The 18,723-nt window shown below is 41.2% G+C and overlaps 1 protein-coding gene across 4 annotated transcripts in view; it reads right to left on the bottom strand.

Moving 5' to 3' along the window:
* Nucleotides 1–18,723, bottom strand: part of PARP6 (poly(ADP-ribose) polymerase family member 6) — a 1,412,227-nt gene that overhangs the window by 319,725 nt on the left and 1,073,779 nt on the right. The gene's annotated exons all lie outside the window — the stretch shown is intronic.

The raw sequence follows: 18,723 nt of genomic DNA, 5'->3' as shown, positions 1-18,723 counted from the left end.
CAGGCAAAATCAAATATCACTTCTTTGCAAGATATAGGTCCCTCTCTATGACCCAGGAAACCTGTACCATGTATTTAAACTTATTAGAAACACTAACCATCCAAATCAAACCCATATTCATGGATGACTTTGATTACCCCACTATTAACTAGGAATCCTATATGACACCAAATGTACAGGCACAGACATTCATGGATTTTGTAAATACAAACTCCCTTATAGGTTCATACTAGGCTATCTGCCCTAGGGCATTTATAAGCCTAGCCAGAGTATGTTTGACTTTCGCCACCCATTTTAAATAAATTTTGCTATGCCCTTTTTTGAGGTTAGTATACTGTGCCTTTGTGTAACAGTGACACAGAAGTGATACCCGGGGTAAACTTACGATCTCCCATCCACTCATCAAGATTCCTCTTGAAGAGAGTCAATGAGGGACTCTGCCTAACCTGGACTGGGATTTTATTCCAGAGTGAAGGGAGCCTCTGGGTTATGAATCTGTCCCTCCAGCATGTCCTATTTATTTCAGTGCTGAGGTTCAAGTCTCTCGAGCGCGTAGCTCGATGGTATTTGGATTTTTTGAGGTGCAGCATGTCCCTTAATTCCGGGTTGGACATAGCTTTATACGTCAGGCACAGATCGCCTCTGAGCAGATAGTCAGTAGACCAACCAGGGGTGCAACCATACTGGATCTGGTCCTCATTATTATGGGAGAATGTTGCACATCCCCTACTGTAATGCCTTCCCTGGTAAGGTCAAACCATACAATGGTTTCCTTTGAAGTAAAAATAACACCTAGACCTCCAGCTAAACCTGGAATATTCAGGAACTACTCTAAGGTTAACCTCCTGCTATTAAGTGATAACCTGGCAAAATTTCAAGCCCCCATAAACCCGTATAACACTGCTGCCTATATAGAACTGTTTGCAGAAACCCTTCACAAGCATGTTAATAGCTGACACAGTTGTAACCACCAGAAAGATGTACAGAACTAACTCAAAAAACAAGCAACCCTGGTGGAATCATAAAACGAATAGGCTGCATAACAAAAGGAAGAAAATCATTGCTAAAATTAGGAGGTGCAGCACCCATCAGGATAAAAGCACTCTAATCAAATTAAACAAACAACTCAGAGGATAAATAAAGTCTAGCAAAGCCAGATTTGAGGTAGGTTTGGCCTCCCAGGCCAAGGACAACCACAAAGTATTCTTTAGCTATGTTCAAAACCTCAAAGACAATGCACAGTTGTGTGCAGAGTTAATTGTAAAAGCAGCCACTTATACTAAACCAGGAGATATAGCAAACCTCCTGGCTGATAAATCCAGCTCCAACTTTACCACTCTCTCCCTCTTAACCTTCCCTCAGGAAATACCATCAAACATAACATCCCCTACTATCAGTAGGGAACAGGTCCTTAATGCTCTCTCTAAGACCAAGAACACTGCACCGATGGGCTCAGACAATATCTCAGGATGCCTTCTAAATAGCATGAAACAGCTATCAGGGCTTCTGGAATTACTATTTAACTGTAGCTCCAAACAGACTTCATGCCTCATGAATGGAGAACAGGAACAGTCATCCCTCTGCACAAAAGTGGGCCATCTAAATGCCCTGGAAACTACAGACCCATAAGTATCACTAGTCTTATGTGTAGAGTCATGGAAAGAATTATCATGGAGATGATCAACAGAGATATAGTAAACCTCCAGACATTGGACCCAACCCAATTTGGTTTTGTGAAGGGCAGATCATGCTTATTCAACCTGGTGGACTTCTTTGAGAAGGTAATTAAAGCAATGGATGATTGAAAAATGGTTCACACTACCTACCTTGACCTAGCCAAGGCATTTGACACAATATCCACTCAGGCACTGTTGACAAACTCAAGAGCTTAGGTACAAACTCTACCTGGTGGATAGCCAACTTGCTCACAGACAGGACCCAGGAGTTAGAATTGGGGAGTCCACCTCTAGAAAGATGCCAGTCACAAGTGGAGTCCCTCAGGGATCAGTCCTAGGACTGCTCCTTTTTGGCATTTACTTCTCTGAAGTCACGGCCAATGTCAGTAGTCTCTGGCTGACTAAGTTTGCAGAGGACTGCAAATTAGGAGCTGTCATTGAATTCCACATTGACACAAATGTTCTCCAGGAGGGGCTAACACAGACCAACTGGTGTCATGGACTGAAACTAAATGCCAAGAAATGCATAACAGTATCCTTTGGGAAGTCATCCACCCTTGCTAGCTATCACACTGACAACACACCCCTTAGAGTTGACCCAGTAGTTAGGGACTTAGGGACACACATAGATAATAATCTAGCCTTTGACCATCATGTGTCTACAGTAGCAAGGAAATCATTCTGTGTTGCACAACTTATAAACAAAGGTATGGCATCTAATTCCAAGGAAGTCATTGTTCCACATTCATCAGACCTATCATTGAGTACAATGCCCCCTTTGGTATGTACCCAACTAGGCAAATCCAACAACTGGAATGTCCACAGAGGTTCCTTAGTAAAAGAACACAGGGTATAAGATGTCCTATGCAGACTGCCTCATGTCCCTATCTCTGTATTCTGTCTCCTACAGACTTTTGAGGGGACATCTATGCCTGGCATACAGGGCATTGTCAGACCCCACTCTGATGGACCTCCTGCATATCCACAAAACAAACAGCACCAGAATTGCCCATTCTAAAGACTTAAACATTGCCTGTGATATAAATAGAACTTGTTGGAGATACAAGTATATATCCCAGAGACTACCCAGTCTATGGAACAGGCTCCCCATCCATGTGAAGCAGAGTTCCTTCCTAACCCAATTCAAGTGCAACTTGGAGAACTGGATGGGGAACAGGAAATTAATCCCTGGGTTGGCACCTACATCTCTAATGGACACAGGCAACCTGTATATGGTTCCTCTCCCAGGCCCCTGCATGTAAATGTTTCATCCCCCAACTCCCTCTGCTTACACTTATCAAGCGTATCAGAACTTGTCAAGAGATTTGGAATGCATGGCTGGGCTTAAAAAGGCCCTTGTAGTCATTAGCCTAGTAAACACCTATGAAGCTATGAACCTAAGCATGCCCCAATCATAAAGCAAAAGAAGTCCAAACTGTACAAGATGTCACTACGGGAACTGAAGATGAACTAGTAGGCAATTTTGAAGTAAAAAAAATCATTGAATAATGGAAGTTTACACAAAAACATAAAAGTGTTAAAAGAGAAAAAGACAGGACAAAATAGAAAAAGGAAGACAATTGAATAAGGACTCTCAGACCAAAGTGAGTACAGAACATAATGTAAAGAGGAGAGCTCAAAGTTCTGACTCTGTTTCTACAAGTGTAATCCACAAAATGCTCTTGAAGATATACTTTAAACAGCAGGAATCTGTGAATAAAGAAAAAAGTAAAACTGACAAACTTTATTCTGAGATACTCAGTGAAAGGACAACACAAGAACAGAAAAGAAAGTTAGAGGATGGTACCCACTTAGACGAAAGTAATGAGTGAGAACAACCAAAAATAAAAGAGTGCTAATGAGGCCTGTGGCTATAACCAAACAAAAATAAATCAATAAATAAAGCAGATGATTTTTGTTTAAAATAAGCTACAGTGTCAGTATTTATGCTTTCCTTGTGGAGGGCAGGTTACTGAGAGTTAACAGACTTACAAATAAGACACACAAACTTAAAAAAGGCACAATGAGAAAATTATACTTTAATTAGGGCTAGAGAGAATATAACAAAGGTTGTACAGGATGATAGTGAATAGAATTGCTACCATTACTTCTTGACCATTTTTTAGTAAAAAAATAAATAAACTTTTTATATAAAGTAAAGAAAAGGAAGAAATTCTGCATCAGTTACTAGTGCCAAAACCTTACTGTACATTACTGATGAAGCTAACCCATATTCAAGTACTAGGTGGTCACCTGTACTTAAAAAATAGACAAATGTAACTTGCTATGCATAATGAAGGAGACAGGCAACTTCTGTGCTTCTAATCCAGAATGTCTGAAAACTGTGCTGCATCAATGATGCAAAAGTTACTCGATCCCAATGTCTGTCATAGAAGTACCATTTAAATGTATTGCCATAGACATCATACGGCCAATTACTTGTCATAATGGACTATGCTACCAAACTTCTAGAATTGCACAAAGCTAATGCTAAGGCTATTGCCTAGGAATTGGTATTGTTATTCTCCATAGCTGGAGATACCTACTGACAAATGCACTCCTTTTATATCAAGGGTACCACACCAGCTATGTCAGTCCTTTACAGTCAAGCAATTAAAAACATCAGTCTATTAGCCTCACAAATTAGCAGAAATGTTTATTAAAATACTGAAATCAATGCTAAGGAAAGTTGTGGATACAAACAGTAAAATATGTGACCAGTTGTTCCCTACTTACTGTCTGCAGTTAGAAAGGTGTCACAAGCTTCAAATGGATTTAGCCATTTGAACTTCTGCACAGCAGACACCCAATACAGCTGCTTTACATTGTTAAGGAAGCTTGGAAAAGGAAAAATACACCATTTAAAAAATGTGATAAAACACTATGTTGGTTTGCAGTAAAGGTTAAAACTTGTAATGACCATAAGTAAGGGAGCACCTGCATATAACACATGAAAGGCAAGAATGAGTTTATAATAAGAATATCCACTTTTGGGTACTAGCTGTAGTGCCCTCTACAGAAAACGTTTTGGCCAAATGTTAGATACCACTTAACGCAATGATGAAAACATATCCAAAGGAGTTTCAGGGCTATTTTAGTCTACTGATCATGTAAAAAGCTATTTTAGTCTATTGATCATGTACAACACCTCATCAATACCCATCCAGAGGCTTTACCTCCGTTCCCAAGAGGAGAGAGGCCAGTGAGACCTTAGATAAATTTGAGAGCATTCTTCCATTCATCCAGATCACATGTGAATGAAAATACTGATTGTATCACTCAGCCTGCAGAGGAAGTTTATTCCAGAGAATGGGGAGGTACTCAGTGATGACTCTCTCTGTATATCAGTTTGTCCATCTCCTGATGAAGGCTCAGGTCACTAGTTCTAGTGTTAGCTGAACTGTTTGACCTACTAAGATATAGCAAGTTAATGAAAACCAGGTTTATAAAGGTCCTGGATATCAGTTTTTGAGAACAATAACATAGATGCTAAATAGTAAAGGAACCAATACAGACCTCTGGGGGAACTCCACTTGTTACCTTAGCACTATATGAAGAGGCGTCTGTCACACAAACTATGTGGGTTCTGTCTTTCAGTCAACTGGCTATTCATCTTACCAACAAGGATCTCTATTTAAGACTCACAGTTTCCTTACAATTTCAGCATGAGGTATGGTTTAAATGTTTTGATCAGTTCAAGATAAGCTGTAGGTACAGCATGACCACAATTTATGGCTTACATAACTTTCTTGAAGAAGTTAAGAAGATTTAACTGGCATGGTCACACCTTAGTGAATCCTATAAATTAGTAAGAGAAGTTCAAAAAAGTCACAAACTAGGTATAATAAAAGAGTCACTTCTCCAGAGCAGCGCAGTAGTTCTAGTCCCTACACCTGATAGAAGGATTATATTCTGCAAATACTTTAGAAAGCAGAGCAGCGTTTCAAAGTTTGCTATCTATTCCATAGCTGGAACTGAAGAGTTAACAGAGAACCTGGGAAAGTCAGAAACTTCACAGTTGTAGAATTGGTGAAGGGATACTGGCAGATACTACTTACCCTCTCAGCCAAAAAAAACAAAAAAAAAGAATTTGCAGGTCCTGATTCTCTCTTTCAGAAGAACAAAGTGATACCATTTGTTCTACCTGGAGCTCCAGCCACCTTTCAGTGGCTGATGGGTAAAATACTGTAACCCTACTCCTGCTTTGCTGCTGCCTGCCTGCCTGGATGATGTGATCACTCATTCAGTGGCCATTCATTCAGTGGACTGGAAATTGCACTCACTTAAGGTGCAGGCTATGTTGGCATCTATAAGACAGGCAGACATGACTGTAAATGCTAAGAAAAAGTAAATGGGTGTGGTGGAAGCTAATTGCTCAAGGTCTCGTGCAGGATGATGGCTGATAAGACCATGACAAGAAAAGGTACATGCAATAAAAAACTGACTTGTACCATCTGTGAAGAGACAGGTGAAGGCTTCCCTTGAGATTGCTGGGTACTGCACCTAATTTTATGACTACTGTCTGCCTTCCAATACCTCTCACAATGGGAAAAGCACCTAAAAGTGGCAATGGTCTTTTGACACAGAGTATTTAAAGAACTAAAAAAATTATTGTTCTCCAATATCCAATATTTAAACATTGTCCCTATTTTTGGGCCTTTGTCCCACTTTTATTTAGGGCTTTGTCCAAATAGTCTTGCTCTTTGAGGTTGAGAGGTATTTCACAGACACACACACACACACTCACTCACGGCATGCACACCTGCAGATAATTTGGAGGATTGGCAGTTATTCTATGTCAAGTCTTTGAGATATGTATGGAAACCAGAGCCTCCAGCAATAGCCCACATGGACACTTGAGGACATGCAGATTGTACACAGGAGGCATCCTGAGAACCAGACTCAATACCTAAACACTGAGAGTCAACAATGCTATCCGCGATGCCACCTGGCAAGAAGGCAGAAAACATGAAAGTATTTATCATTCCTGCCAGGCTACCTTCATTTCTCCTTATTTTGTCAAACAACCTTATATGGAAGTTCAGCTCAAACTGGAGTGCACAGACAGCCAAAGATTATCGCCTGTTAAATGTGTCTGCACACATATTAATTGAAATGCAAAATAAATTTAAAAAAATCTAAATGTCACATCTAATAAAGGACTAAAAAGCCTCAAGTGTTTGAAAGACTGTACAGTAAATGTAAAAGCTAATAATGGACTCAAAAAGTTTCAAGTACTTTAATGGCTGTACAGTTTCAAAGACTCCTCCCACATATGACTGGACAGCTCATCTCTGTGTAACAATGTAGCAAAAATACAAAGCAGAAATGCCACAGTCTTTTCTAAGTTAAAGTTGAGTTACTTTGAAGCAGTGGTACAGAGAATTTACATCATTGCATATTAGGGAACTGTAAGAGGGCAAAACTTGTCAAAATCTAAAAGCATATGGGAATCCTCTACTAGAGGAGAAGGGCAGAAATTATTTATCTTGTATTAGAATTCAGCTAACATGGGGTCAAAAGATTGACTTGAATCAGTAAACAGTGTATCAGTTTACTGTCCGTCTTCTATGTTACTGTAGTTAAAGCTGGTCTGCAAGATGATGAGAGTAGCTACACTATGCCCTCATCTAAACACTTATGCTGAGAACCATTTTGTAAACCATGGCATTCAAGATCTGTGATGTGTCCTGGCAACCATTTAGTAAGTCACGGGATTCAAGGTGATCTCTAAGGTGTGCTGGCAATTTAGTAACTCATGGGATTCACACTGAGGTGTTTGGCAGCAATCTTTATAACAACTTATAGAAATAATGCAGGAAAGAGAGAGAATGGATGGAAATTAGAAGTGCCACTATAGCAGTTTTCTTGGACTGAATATAACTAAGGCTACGTTTAAGAGTGAAGGCAATTTTCTAGAGGACAGGGAAAGACTAAAGATGTATAACAGTGAAATAGTGATAAAAGTGCTGAAAGCTTTTTGAAATTTTGGAAAGAAACCTCCTGTGGTAGGTTGGCAAAAATTTAGAATTACTTTCAGGAGCAGTAGATCGGATAGTAACTGAAAGATGAAGACAGAAAGGCTGTAGAACATCCCACAAGTGAGGAAGGAGTGAGGGAGATCATTGTTCTGCTGTCAGGATGGAACATTCTTTGGCATGACAGGTTGACAAAGAGGCACATAAAACCCAGAAAGGGGAGACAGTGCCAGTATTTGTTAGCCTGTACATAAAATGCAGAGAAGCCAAGCAGAAAGTAAGTTGCTGAAAGTTATTGTGATCATGGTACCAAAGGTTAAATGGGAAGATACCATCATGTTGGGATTATTGGCAAATCATTTTGCTGCAATAGGATACGAAATTGATCAAAAAGGTTGTATCGATGAGGAAAGAACAAGGCAGAGGGGAAATGATTCAGAAGTCTCACATGGATTTTCGGGTAAAATAGTTCCTTTATACTGACCCTTATTTGTGGAGTTTAAGCCCCTTACGGTCAAGCATGGTCTCATTTACCCTTTAAGATTTGTAGCCCCCCCCCAGCAGCCTATTGCCCCTCCTTTAAAATAGACTTCCTATTTACAGGAAGCAGAGTCCTTCCCTGACCCCTCATCGTCAAATGCAATCTGAACTGATTGATGTAAAATTGCAAATACACTCTTGGGGTGGCACCCAAGTCCATAATGGAGAGAGGCAGGAGGCAAACATATTCAACACCCCACTTGTGACCCTTGTTAACTTTCCCCTAGGGATAGAATATTGGGTAAAATCTTGGTAAAACGTATAAGGGCGCTCGAGCCATTAGCCGAGTAATCTCCTATGAACCTGTAAGTAGACAATGGTACTTTATATGTACAGAACGAGCTGCATGTGATTTGTGGAATATGAATGTATGATGGAGACACTGAAATGGAAGGGAGATGAGTACATGTTTGGGCTAAATAACAGCAAATGAGGGAAAAATATGTAACTAAACATGAGGTGCCAGAATCGGTCAGCACATTTAGACAGGTTTATAAAGCAGAAACACCATTGTCCCAATTACTGTTCTTGCTCCTTGGAGCCATTTACTAGGAGATGAATAACAAAGCAGAAGTGGAATGGATGAGAGATGGTGGCAGGTATAAAGTAATGTTATGTAGATGATTTAGCACCATGCTAACAGACCAAACGTGAGCAATGATAATGGGGGAGGGGCTTAGAACCTTGCAAATGACACAAATAAGAGAATGAATCCATTGGAAGTCAGCCAACATCAGTGGGAAAAAAGGGATGCCTCAGCAGAGTAGTGCTGGTGAAATGGGGGGGGGGATGAAATATGTAGTAGTCTGGATCCCCTGGATCAAAAAATAGGATGGAGGAGTTGTGGGATGCAAGTGTGAAATGAATATGTGAAAGGATAGAATTCGAAGCACTTAAGCAAAAAGGTATGTGTTTCTCTTCATTGGTACATATGAAGCAGTTGCTAAGAATGATGTACCTGTAGATACATATTCCTCAGATGGAGAAGAGGGACGTGAAGAGAGTAGAAAATATATGATGGGGGAGTGAAGGGATGAGGAATATTCCCAGGTGGAGTAAAAGGATCCTGGTCAGGCTGAAGCAGTAAAAATGTTTTTGGGATTCCAGGTGTATGGCTCTACAAAGAAGTAGTGAGCTGCAAGGAATATTTGCTGTTCTTGGAAGTGCTGTCACAGACTATTGCAATATGGCTCCAGTTCAAAAGGAAGTTAGAAGGTGATTAGGTTTATAAGAGGAAAACTTAGGAAGGGAAGTGAGAAGGTTAAGGGAGATGTAAACCTAGAAGAAACAAGGTAGCCCCTTGGGCAATACGAGGTTCAAGAGGTGAGCTAAGGCAAAGGCAAGTAAGTATACAGAGCCAGTAGAAGAAATGCATTACAGGAGCCCCTTTCTTTAAAGTGGGAGGACCGAAATGAGGATAAGGAAATGCACACAGTGAACTGGAAATCGACTGTTGATCTAGCTTGAACATTAGTAGAAATGAATTAATTCTGGGGTATCTCTAAATAAAGAATGATGAAACTAAAAAGGCGAAAAAGCTGAAGGGGGTCAGAGGTATGGAAAAAAGTGAATGCAGGCAGTGGAAAATCCAAAGAAACAGGTGAAGAGAGTAGAATGTGAACATAATTGTCCCAATACCATTGCAGACCCTGTATACTCTTCCCATAACTGTGTTCGTCTTCAGGTTCTCTGGTTTCCTCACACCTTAACAGAAATATGCTGGTTAACTTCGGCAGCATATAACTGACTATAAACACACATGCATTCACCTGCAGGCACACACAAACACACACCCACACACGTTTGTGTGTGTGTGTGTGTGTGTGTGTGTGTGTGTGTGTGTGTGTGTGTGTGTGCGCGCGTGTGTATGTGCATGCGTATATGGCTGTTCCATGTGTCCTCAAAACATGATGCCTTGGAAATCACTTGCTCACTCTTATTAGCGAGAGAATAATGGATTGCTCAAGATCACAGTGTATTGTTTTGGGGAGTATCTCCTTTCTCCAGTGTTGAGAGAGAGATATACACACAAACACATATTGGAGTCATGCAACTGTTTAAACATTCACTTATTCGAACAGAGAAAACTGGCAAAAGTGTTTGAATATGAAAAGATTGCAAATTGCAGGTCTTCTCATGTATGAGACTGTGGTACAGTGGGGACTGGGAATTTGATCTTTGCTAGCTACTCATTTCATCCTTTCTCACTTGAAATTACACAGCAGAAAGAACCCAGAGAACCTGCATCAGGGGACAGAACTCCCTGTTTGTAGGGCTCACCCAGTAGGGTGAACCTCTGTGTGCTATAGGTCAAACCAAGACACTGTTGCAGCATGGAACGTATGAGGATGGAACATCTGGGTGGGTGGCCATATGGAAACCAGAAGTCATTAGTCTGTAGTGTGAAAAAATAGGACAAAAATAAAATTTTTGTGAAAAATAATCTCATAAGTCAGAATAATAATGTGCTTATATTTACAAGGGACTTATCCTCTAATGACCGACCAAAACACATCCTACAACCATGTACAACAAGCAATTTCCCATAGAAGGCAACAGAATAGACCTCTAAATAGTGCCAAAGCCACTTATCAACTGAAACAGAATGAATATGCATACAAACCATACAGAAGCATGTTATATTACAGTTCAGAGATGGCCTGGGAAGTGTGTGGGTGACTGGCTGGGTCTGGGGAGAAGTTCCCAAAAATCACTGTGGAGGCAACAATCGACAAAAAAAGCACACTGGTACCACAGTAAATTCCACGATCCACACTTGATTTAAATAAAAGCACAAGCTCTTTATTTAACAAGCCAAAAAACAGTTGTTGAGCGCTTTCATGTATAAAATACACTTCATCAGAACACTTACTAAGCCCTAAGGCTCTCTATAAATTTCATTTTCTTTGAAGGTGAATATTTTCGACAAATCTCTGGTGTGGCCATGGGGGCAGCTTGCGCCCCTATTTATGCCAATCTTGTGCTCTTGGATTGGGAGGAAGAGTTTGTACTACACAGTGAGTGGATGGAACACATATCCTGCTATGTCCGCTATTTGGATGACTTGTTTCTGTTATGGAAGGGGGACACTACTTCACTGTCCAAATTCATTGAATATATTAACCAGACCACCACTTATTTAGAGTTTGTACACCAATACAACATGAGTGGAATCAACTATCTTGATGTGTACATATTCAATGACGGGGTCCTTTCAATCCAAGATCTACAGGAAGGACACATTTAGTAATGGTTATTTGGATTTCAGTAGTAGTCACCCCTACTCACAGAAACGTAGTATTATCAAAGGTCAGTGCATACGGGCTGCGAGGATGACAACGCTCCGAGCGGACATGGAGTTGGAAATCAACCACATAGGGAGTATGTTTAGGGACAAAGGGTATCCGCCCTACTTGATCAAGGATGTGACTAGCTTTGTGTTACAGGAATGGGGGAAAAAGTATACACCACTGTTGGGGAAGGGAACAATCCTCCCTGATACTAGTAAGAAATGTCATGATAACAAAGATACAAATCAATATTCGAATCCTATATAGTTAAGTATGGGAAACATGCAGATGATGTCAAAAAAATTATTACTTCTAATTGGAACATCATTACCAGTGATGAGTCTATCAAAGATTTTGTCAGTGACAGGCCCACCTTTGTATACAAAACAGGCCCAAATATTAAAAATCTTATTGAATGGAAGGCCAATAGACAAGGGGGGAGTAACAACACACAGAGATGGGGACCAGGAAATGTGGTAGATGTTCACAATGTGCCTTTGTATGTGAGGATGCATGTTGTACTTTAGAAAATATCAACAACAACAAAATTAGATTTGCCAATGGTAATTGCAACACCAAGCATTTGATTTATTTAGCCATGTGCTGTTCCTGTCCCTGTTATTATGTCGGGAAACCGACAGGTTATTTAAAACAGAATTTACGATCACATTTACTGTATAGGGAAGAGGGACGAGAACAATGCCTTATTTAGGCACATTTCTAAAAGTAAAACATGTGACAAGTTTAAATTTGCAATTTTGGAAGTAGTTAGGGAGAATCCGAGGGGTGGGGACATTAAGAGAACAGTGGGAGAGAAAGAAACAAAATGGCAGTTGAAATTAAATGCAGCGTGTCTTCCAGGTCTTAATGACACGATCCCCACAAAACCCTTGGTTAGGAATACATAACATCTTCATTTATTAATTATTACTTTTTACTTAAAGAATTGTATTTAAAAATCTAATAGAAGTATATAACTTGCAAAAATCTGGATACTGAATTTTATTGTCTTTACATCAATATTATATCATGGCATGTATTAGCAGTGTTTTAGCAATAGTTGAATTTTGTACCTACCAAATCCTGTCTTGTTAGGACAAATGTCAAGACTGATTTCTAACAAGTGACAATGTTTGACACTGCATTTTTGTGTTACTTTTAAATATGTACCACACAGTACAATGTTGTTGCCTTTGGCAAAGAGTTGGTTTTTAAGTGTATAAATTTACACATAATTTCATTTAGTGTTGTATTTTAGGTTTTATATGTATTACCAGTAAGAAATTAAGTACTGTAGTTTTAAGAAATGGTGAGGGCGTAGCTCTTAAACAATTAACTTTTGGCGGTTTTTTAGGTATTTATAGAGAGCCTTAGGGCTTAGTAAGTGTTCTGATGAAGTGTATTTTATACATGAAAGCGCTCAACAACTGTTTTTTGGCTTGTTAAATAAAGAGCTTGTGCTTTTATTTAAATCAAGTGTGGATCGTGGAATTTACTGTGGTACCAGTGTGCTTTTTCTGGGGAGAAGTTACAACATGCACGGCTGTCAGGGATACTGCGTGTGTAGAGAAGGACTTAGATGTGAACAATGAACATTAAAGACTAATGTGAAATGAACAGGGAAAAACAGTGGCTCACTAGGGAAGTGCTCGTTTTGAATGCTACACGCACTGGGTACAGTCAGCTGGGTGGGGGATGCTTAGTATTCCAGGTTAATATTTACTTTAAGTAGGTCAGGGTGTGAGCATATGAACAGAAGGTAAGCAAAATGTCACAAAGGTATTATTACCTGGAACAGCACAGGGGTGCATAGAGCACATCCCTTGAGAATAATGCATTTTTTGTTTGATATTTTAATGCTGGGAATGTAGTAATTGTAGAACGCAGCACAAGTCACTGAAATATGAAATTATAATGAACTGAGCATTAAAGTAGATTAGGATCTGCAGACTAGTATTATAGTCTCTCTTTCCAGTAATGCATTCTGAGTACATGCTTATGTGTTCGGAATAAAGAAGCCTAGGCTGAAAGTACAGTTTTGTACCTACCATAAATGTAGATGTTCGAGGATCCCCATTGCTGCAGTCCTTACTATTGGGTATAGTCCGCGTCCAGTCGGCCCGAATACCAGAGTATAAGGCTGACGTCGGTCAGGGCGCATTAGACTGACGTCAGTACGTCAGGGTACTAATGCGCATGACCGACGTCATATCCTCAGTCTTTTCTTGCCCCAGATGTCAGAAGACCCTAAAAAGACAAGGCCCAAAATACCTGCACCAAAAATATGTACAATATATACAAGAATATATACAAAAATATAAGCATGTAACCTCACCTACACAACCACCCCTAAACACAGAGGGAAGGAGGGAGGTAAATTGGACTGCAGCAATGGGGATCCTCGAACATCTACATTTATGGTAGGTACAAAACTGTACTATGTTCTTCGCTCCCCATTGCTGCAGTCCTTACTATTGGGTAGAATCCCAAAGCAGAGGTAAGGGAGGCTGGCAAATCATAAAGAAGCAGGAGCTGACAACATGCCTTGCAAAACAGCTGTGGCAAAACCAGCCCTAGACTTAGAGTAGATAGGAAGGTGATAATGCTTAGAGAAAGTATGCACTGAACTCCAAGTAGCTGCTTCCAAAATATCCTTAGTTGCCACCCCTTAGAAATGCTGTTGAAGTGGCAGTAGCCCTAGTGGAATGAGGCCTAATCCCAGCTGGAATCTCCTTGCCATGATGGGAATAACAAAATGCAATGCAAAAGCCAATCCACCTAGAAATAGTTTGTTTTGACACAGGCTTGCCCTGTGAACTCAAAGCAAAAGAAACAAACAACTGCTGAGACTGCCTGAAATCCTTAGTCCTGCTTAAATAATAACGCAATTGCCTGTGTACATCTAAAGTGTGCAAAATCTTTTCCCCTTTATTTTGGGGGTCTGCATAAAAAGTAGGCAAATGAATAGTTTGGTTTAAAGCCACACTAGAAACCACCTTAGGCATAAAGGAAGGATTAGTACGTAATGATACCCTATCCTTATGGAAAATCAAAATGGCTCTACTGCCATAAGGGCCTGCAACTCAGACACCCTTCTTGCAGAAGTAATAGCCAACAGAAAAGCAGTCTTCCATGACAAGTATTTCAATTCAGCAGTAGCCGCAGGCTCAAAAGGTTGTAGAGTAAGTTTTTCCAACACAAAATTGAGATCCCAAGCAGGAGTAGGAGCTCTACGTGGGGGTCTTATATTCTTTGCCCCTCTAAGAAACTGCTTGAACAAAGGATGCGAAAACAATGGTGGGTCACAATCATAGTGAGCTGAAATTGCTGCAGCATGAATCTTAATGGAAGAGAAGGACAAACCTTTGTCCAATAACTCAGTAAGATATTGAAGAGCCACACTCAAATTAGGCTCAGAAACCTGCAAATTCTTTGCTGTACTCCAAAATAAAAATCTCTTCCATTTTTCTGCGTACACTTTCCTTGTACTAGGTCTTCTAGCTTCCATAATCACATTTAAAACTTGTTGAGGAAGTTGAGACCTGCTGTGTTTCAACACAGAATATGCCAGGCTGTTAGATGAAGAGAGTGAAGCTTGACATTGAGCAGATGACCATCCTTCTGAGATAACAGATGAGGAATCAGAGGTAAAGGCCATGGAGGCTTCCTTACCAGACTCCGTAGTAGTGGGTACCAGTGTTGCCGAGGCCAATCTGGAGCTATCAAAATCATCCTTGGCCTGTCTTGTCTGACCTTTAATAGTACCTTTGGAAGAAGAGGCAGAGGAGGAAAGGCATACACATGAAGGTTTTTCCAACTGAAAGACAGAGCATCCACTTTCCAAGCTGTGTGATGAAACCCCTTTGTGCAATACTGTGGCAGCTGGTGGTTTAGTGGAGAAGCGAACAGATCTATGTCTGGAGTTCCCCATGACACTGTCAATGTTTGAAATACATGAAGATCCAGTTTCCACTCGTGGGGATCCATGATTTGTCTGCTTAACACATCTGCTAAGGAGTTCTGTGCTCCCGGCAGAAACCTTGCCTGAAGAGTTAGTTGCAAGCTTAGCGCAGTCTCCCATAAAATCATTGCTTGCCTGCATAGAGGATAAGAATGTGTTCCCCCTTGCTTGTTGATGTACCACATGACAGTTGTGTTGTCTGTTAGAATCAACACCTGCCCTGGAAGAAGTAACTCCTTGAAAGCCATTAATGCAAACTGGACTGCTAACATCTCCTTCATGTTGATATGTAGATGCTGTAGTCTGGCAGGCCACTTGTCTTGTATCCACTTTCCATTTAGATGAGCTCCCCAAGCAATGTCCGAGGCATCTGTCGTTAAAACCTGACTCGCCTCTGGCCGGGTCACAGAGAGTCCCTTGTTTAGGTGACATTCCTGAGCCCACCACAAATTCTTTTTGAAGGCAAGGTATTATTTGAATGACAGTGTCCAAATCCTGGCAGTGCTGTGTCCATACATTTTTGAGATACCATTGTAGCTTCCTCATATGCAGTTTGGCATTGGGAAGCACCAGAATACAAGATGCCATGAACCCTAATGCTTGAAGGACTGTCCTTGCAGTCAGCACGGACTGATGAGATAGTTGATGGAAGTAAAGTGACAGACTCTTTTGTTTGTCCGGGGTTAAAAAGGCCATCTGGGCTGCTGTATTCAGTCTCACACCCAGAAAGCACATGTCTTGAGAGGGTACTAGACTGGACTTTATTTCGTTCACAGAATACCCTAGGCATCTTAGCACTGCTATAACATATTCCAGATGCTGTAGAAGGTCTTCCTTTTCTTGAGCCAGAATCAGGCAGTCGTCCAAGTAAGGATAGATTTGAATTCCTTGAAGCCTGAAGTAAGCTATCACTGGAGCCAGAACCTTTGTGAATACTCTGGGCAGTAGATAAGCCAAAGGGCAATGCAGAGAACTGATAATGAGAATTTCCAGCTCGAAACCGCAGATACTTCCTGCAACTTAGCCTTATAGGCACATGAAGGTAAGCTTCCTTGAGATCTAAAGTTACCATCCAGTGATCTTTGCCCAGCAGAGGTAAAAGCTGTTGTAACGTCAACATCTTGAACTTGGGAATGTCCAGAAAAGTGTTGAGGAGAGATAAATCCAAAATTGGTCTCCACGTGTTCCCCTTCTTTGGTACTAGGAACAGGCGAGAATAAAATCCTAGGCCCCTTTCTGATACAGGGACTGGCTGAATGGCCCCCATCTGGAGTAACTGAGAAACTTGCTTGTGAGCCTCCTTTCTTTGTGGAGGAGGAACGTCTGGCATGCCTTTGAAAGGGGGCATTGTATGGAAATAAAATCTGTAACCGTGGTGAATGATATCCAACACCCATTTGTCTTGAGTAATTAAATCCCAATTTTCTTTGAAAAGAGACAGTCTTCCTCCCAAAGGAGCTGCCAGTCGAGAATCTACTGGCAGCCGAAAAAACAGGGCATTGGGTGTGTTTTTGAAAGGAATGACCCCTGCCCTCACCAGAAGTCTGAGCAGGTGAACTCCTGTTCTAGGCCTAAAAGAACCTTGAGCCCTGCCCCTACCACGTCTAGACCTACCCCTAGACTGGGAATCATAAGCAGGATATGTCCACCCCTTAGCAGGCCAATTTCTACTAAACTTGGTGGCTGCACCTGCAAAAATCTTTAACAGTTTGCATAGACTTAGCTTTGTCTTCCATTTTCTTTAAAACTGCTTCCACAGGCGATCCAAACAACACATCAGACTGTAAAGGAGCATCCAAAATCCTTGTCTTAACATGCTCAGCTAAATTCTGATCCTTCAACCAGGCATGCCTGCGAAGAACAGAACTAGTAGCAGCCACCCTCGAGGAGGCCTGCACAGCATCAAAACCACATTGCAAAGAATGCTTACCCACTTGTTCAGACACATGAACCAAATCCAGCAACTCTTTACACTCAATACCTTCCGCCAAAGCATCCACCTTAGATTTTAATTGTGAAAGGAGATAATTCTGATATTTTAGCATGTGAAACTGACAATTCAACGCTCTCATGGCTAGAGTGGAAGAAGTATACACTTTCTTTCCCCACCTATCCAAAGCCCTTGCCTCTATCAGTGGGAACAGGATTTTTAACCACAGAAGCCTTAACACCTTTAGGCCCTTGAGAAATAGTTTCTGGGTCCGCCCTAGGACTCTTAAACAAATACTTATGAGCTTGGGCACCCTATAATACCTATCAGGCTTAACAGGAGCAGGAGGCAAAGAGTCAGGGTTCAGGGAAGCCTCTGCAAAAACATCTTCCACCACATTCAACACAGGAGGAATAGCTAAGGGCCTATGCTGGGGTAAAAACAAGAATTCCCTAAGCCTTTTCCTGGAATCAGAGTAATCCTGGCCTTCCCATTTAAAGTGCTCCCTCATGGAATGCAGAGTCTCTGAAAATGAGAAATCCTCAGGAGGAGAAGCTGTAGGAGTGGAATCATCCACATCAGAATCAGAATAAGTAGGATACTCCTGCAAGTCTTCAGCAGAAGACTCTGAAGCCTCTGAACACAGTTCAAAACTATCAAACTCCGGTTCCACCCTAGGCCTCTTATCAGGCGGGGGCATAGAACCTCTAATCATAGTAATCAAATCTTCTGCCATTTTAAGCATATGTTTCTTAGGTACAGAACCCGAAATGCTAGGAGAAGCCCCCACTGAAGCTGAACTAGGCCTACCTCTCAAAGAAGTTTTGGCAACAGAAGGAGAGGCTCTAACTACCTTGGGAAGAGAGGGAAGAACAGTTACCTGAGAAGCCCCCTCAGCCTGGCCTACCTCCTGAGAAGGCACATCCTGTAACTGTAAAGTTTCTGCCTGAGACTCCATGGAAACTCCTGGCAAAACCTCTGGCTCCACTGAGCCTTCCAAAGAACCGACGTCCGGGACTGCCGGTTCATCAACCCTAGGCTTCGCTGTTTTGTCCTTGCGCTTCTTGGACGAAGCGGGCGTCGGAGCATCCGACGGCATTTTATAATTGCAACGCTTCCCAAACACTAACCTGGCACAGTCTAACCTCCTCTTAATAGTGCGTTTGTTAAACCTAGCACAAGAGCGGCAACCAACAACGTCGTGCTCAGGCCCTAAACAAGGTATACACAAGGTATGGTAATCCCTATGAGGTATCTGTTTCCCACAAGAAATACAGTTATTCACTTTTTCTGACATCCGGTTAAATACTGAGGCAAGAAAAAACCAAAATGTTCTGGAACGGGGTAC

Source organism: Protopterus annectens, chromosome 7.part0, assembly GCF_019279795.1.
Source record: "Protopterus annectens isolate FY-2018-M chromosome 7.part0, PAN1.0, whole genome shotgun sequence".
Classification (NCBI taxonomy): Eukaryota; Metazoa; Chordata; order Ceratodontiformes; family Protopteridae; genus Protopterus; species Protopterus annectens.
The sequence above is the reverse complement of the archived record's forward strand: the minus strand, read 5'-3'. Positions and strand labels throughout refer to the sequence as shown.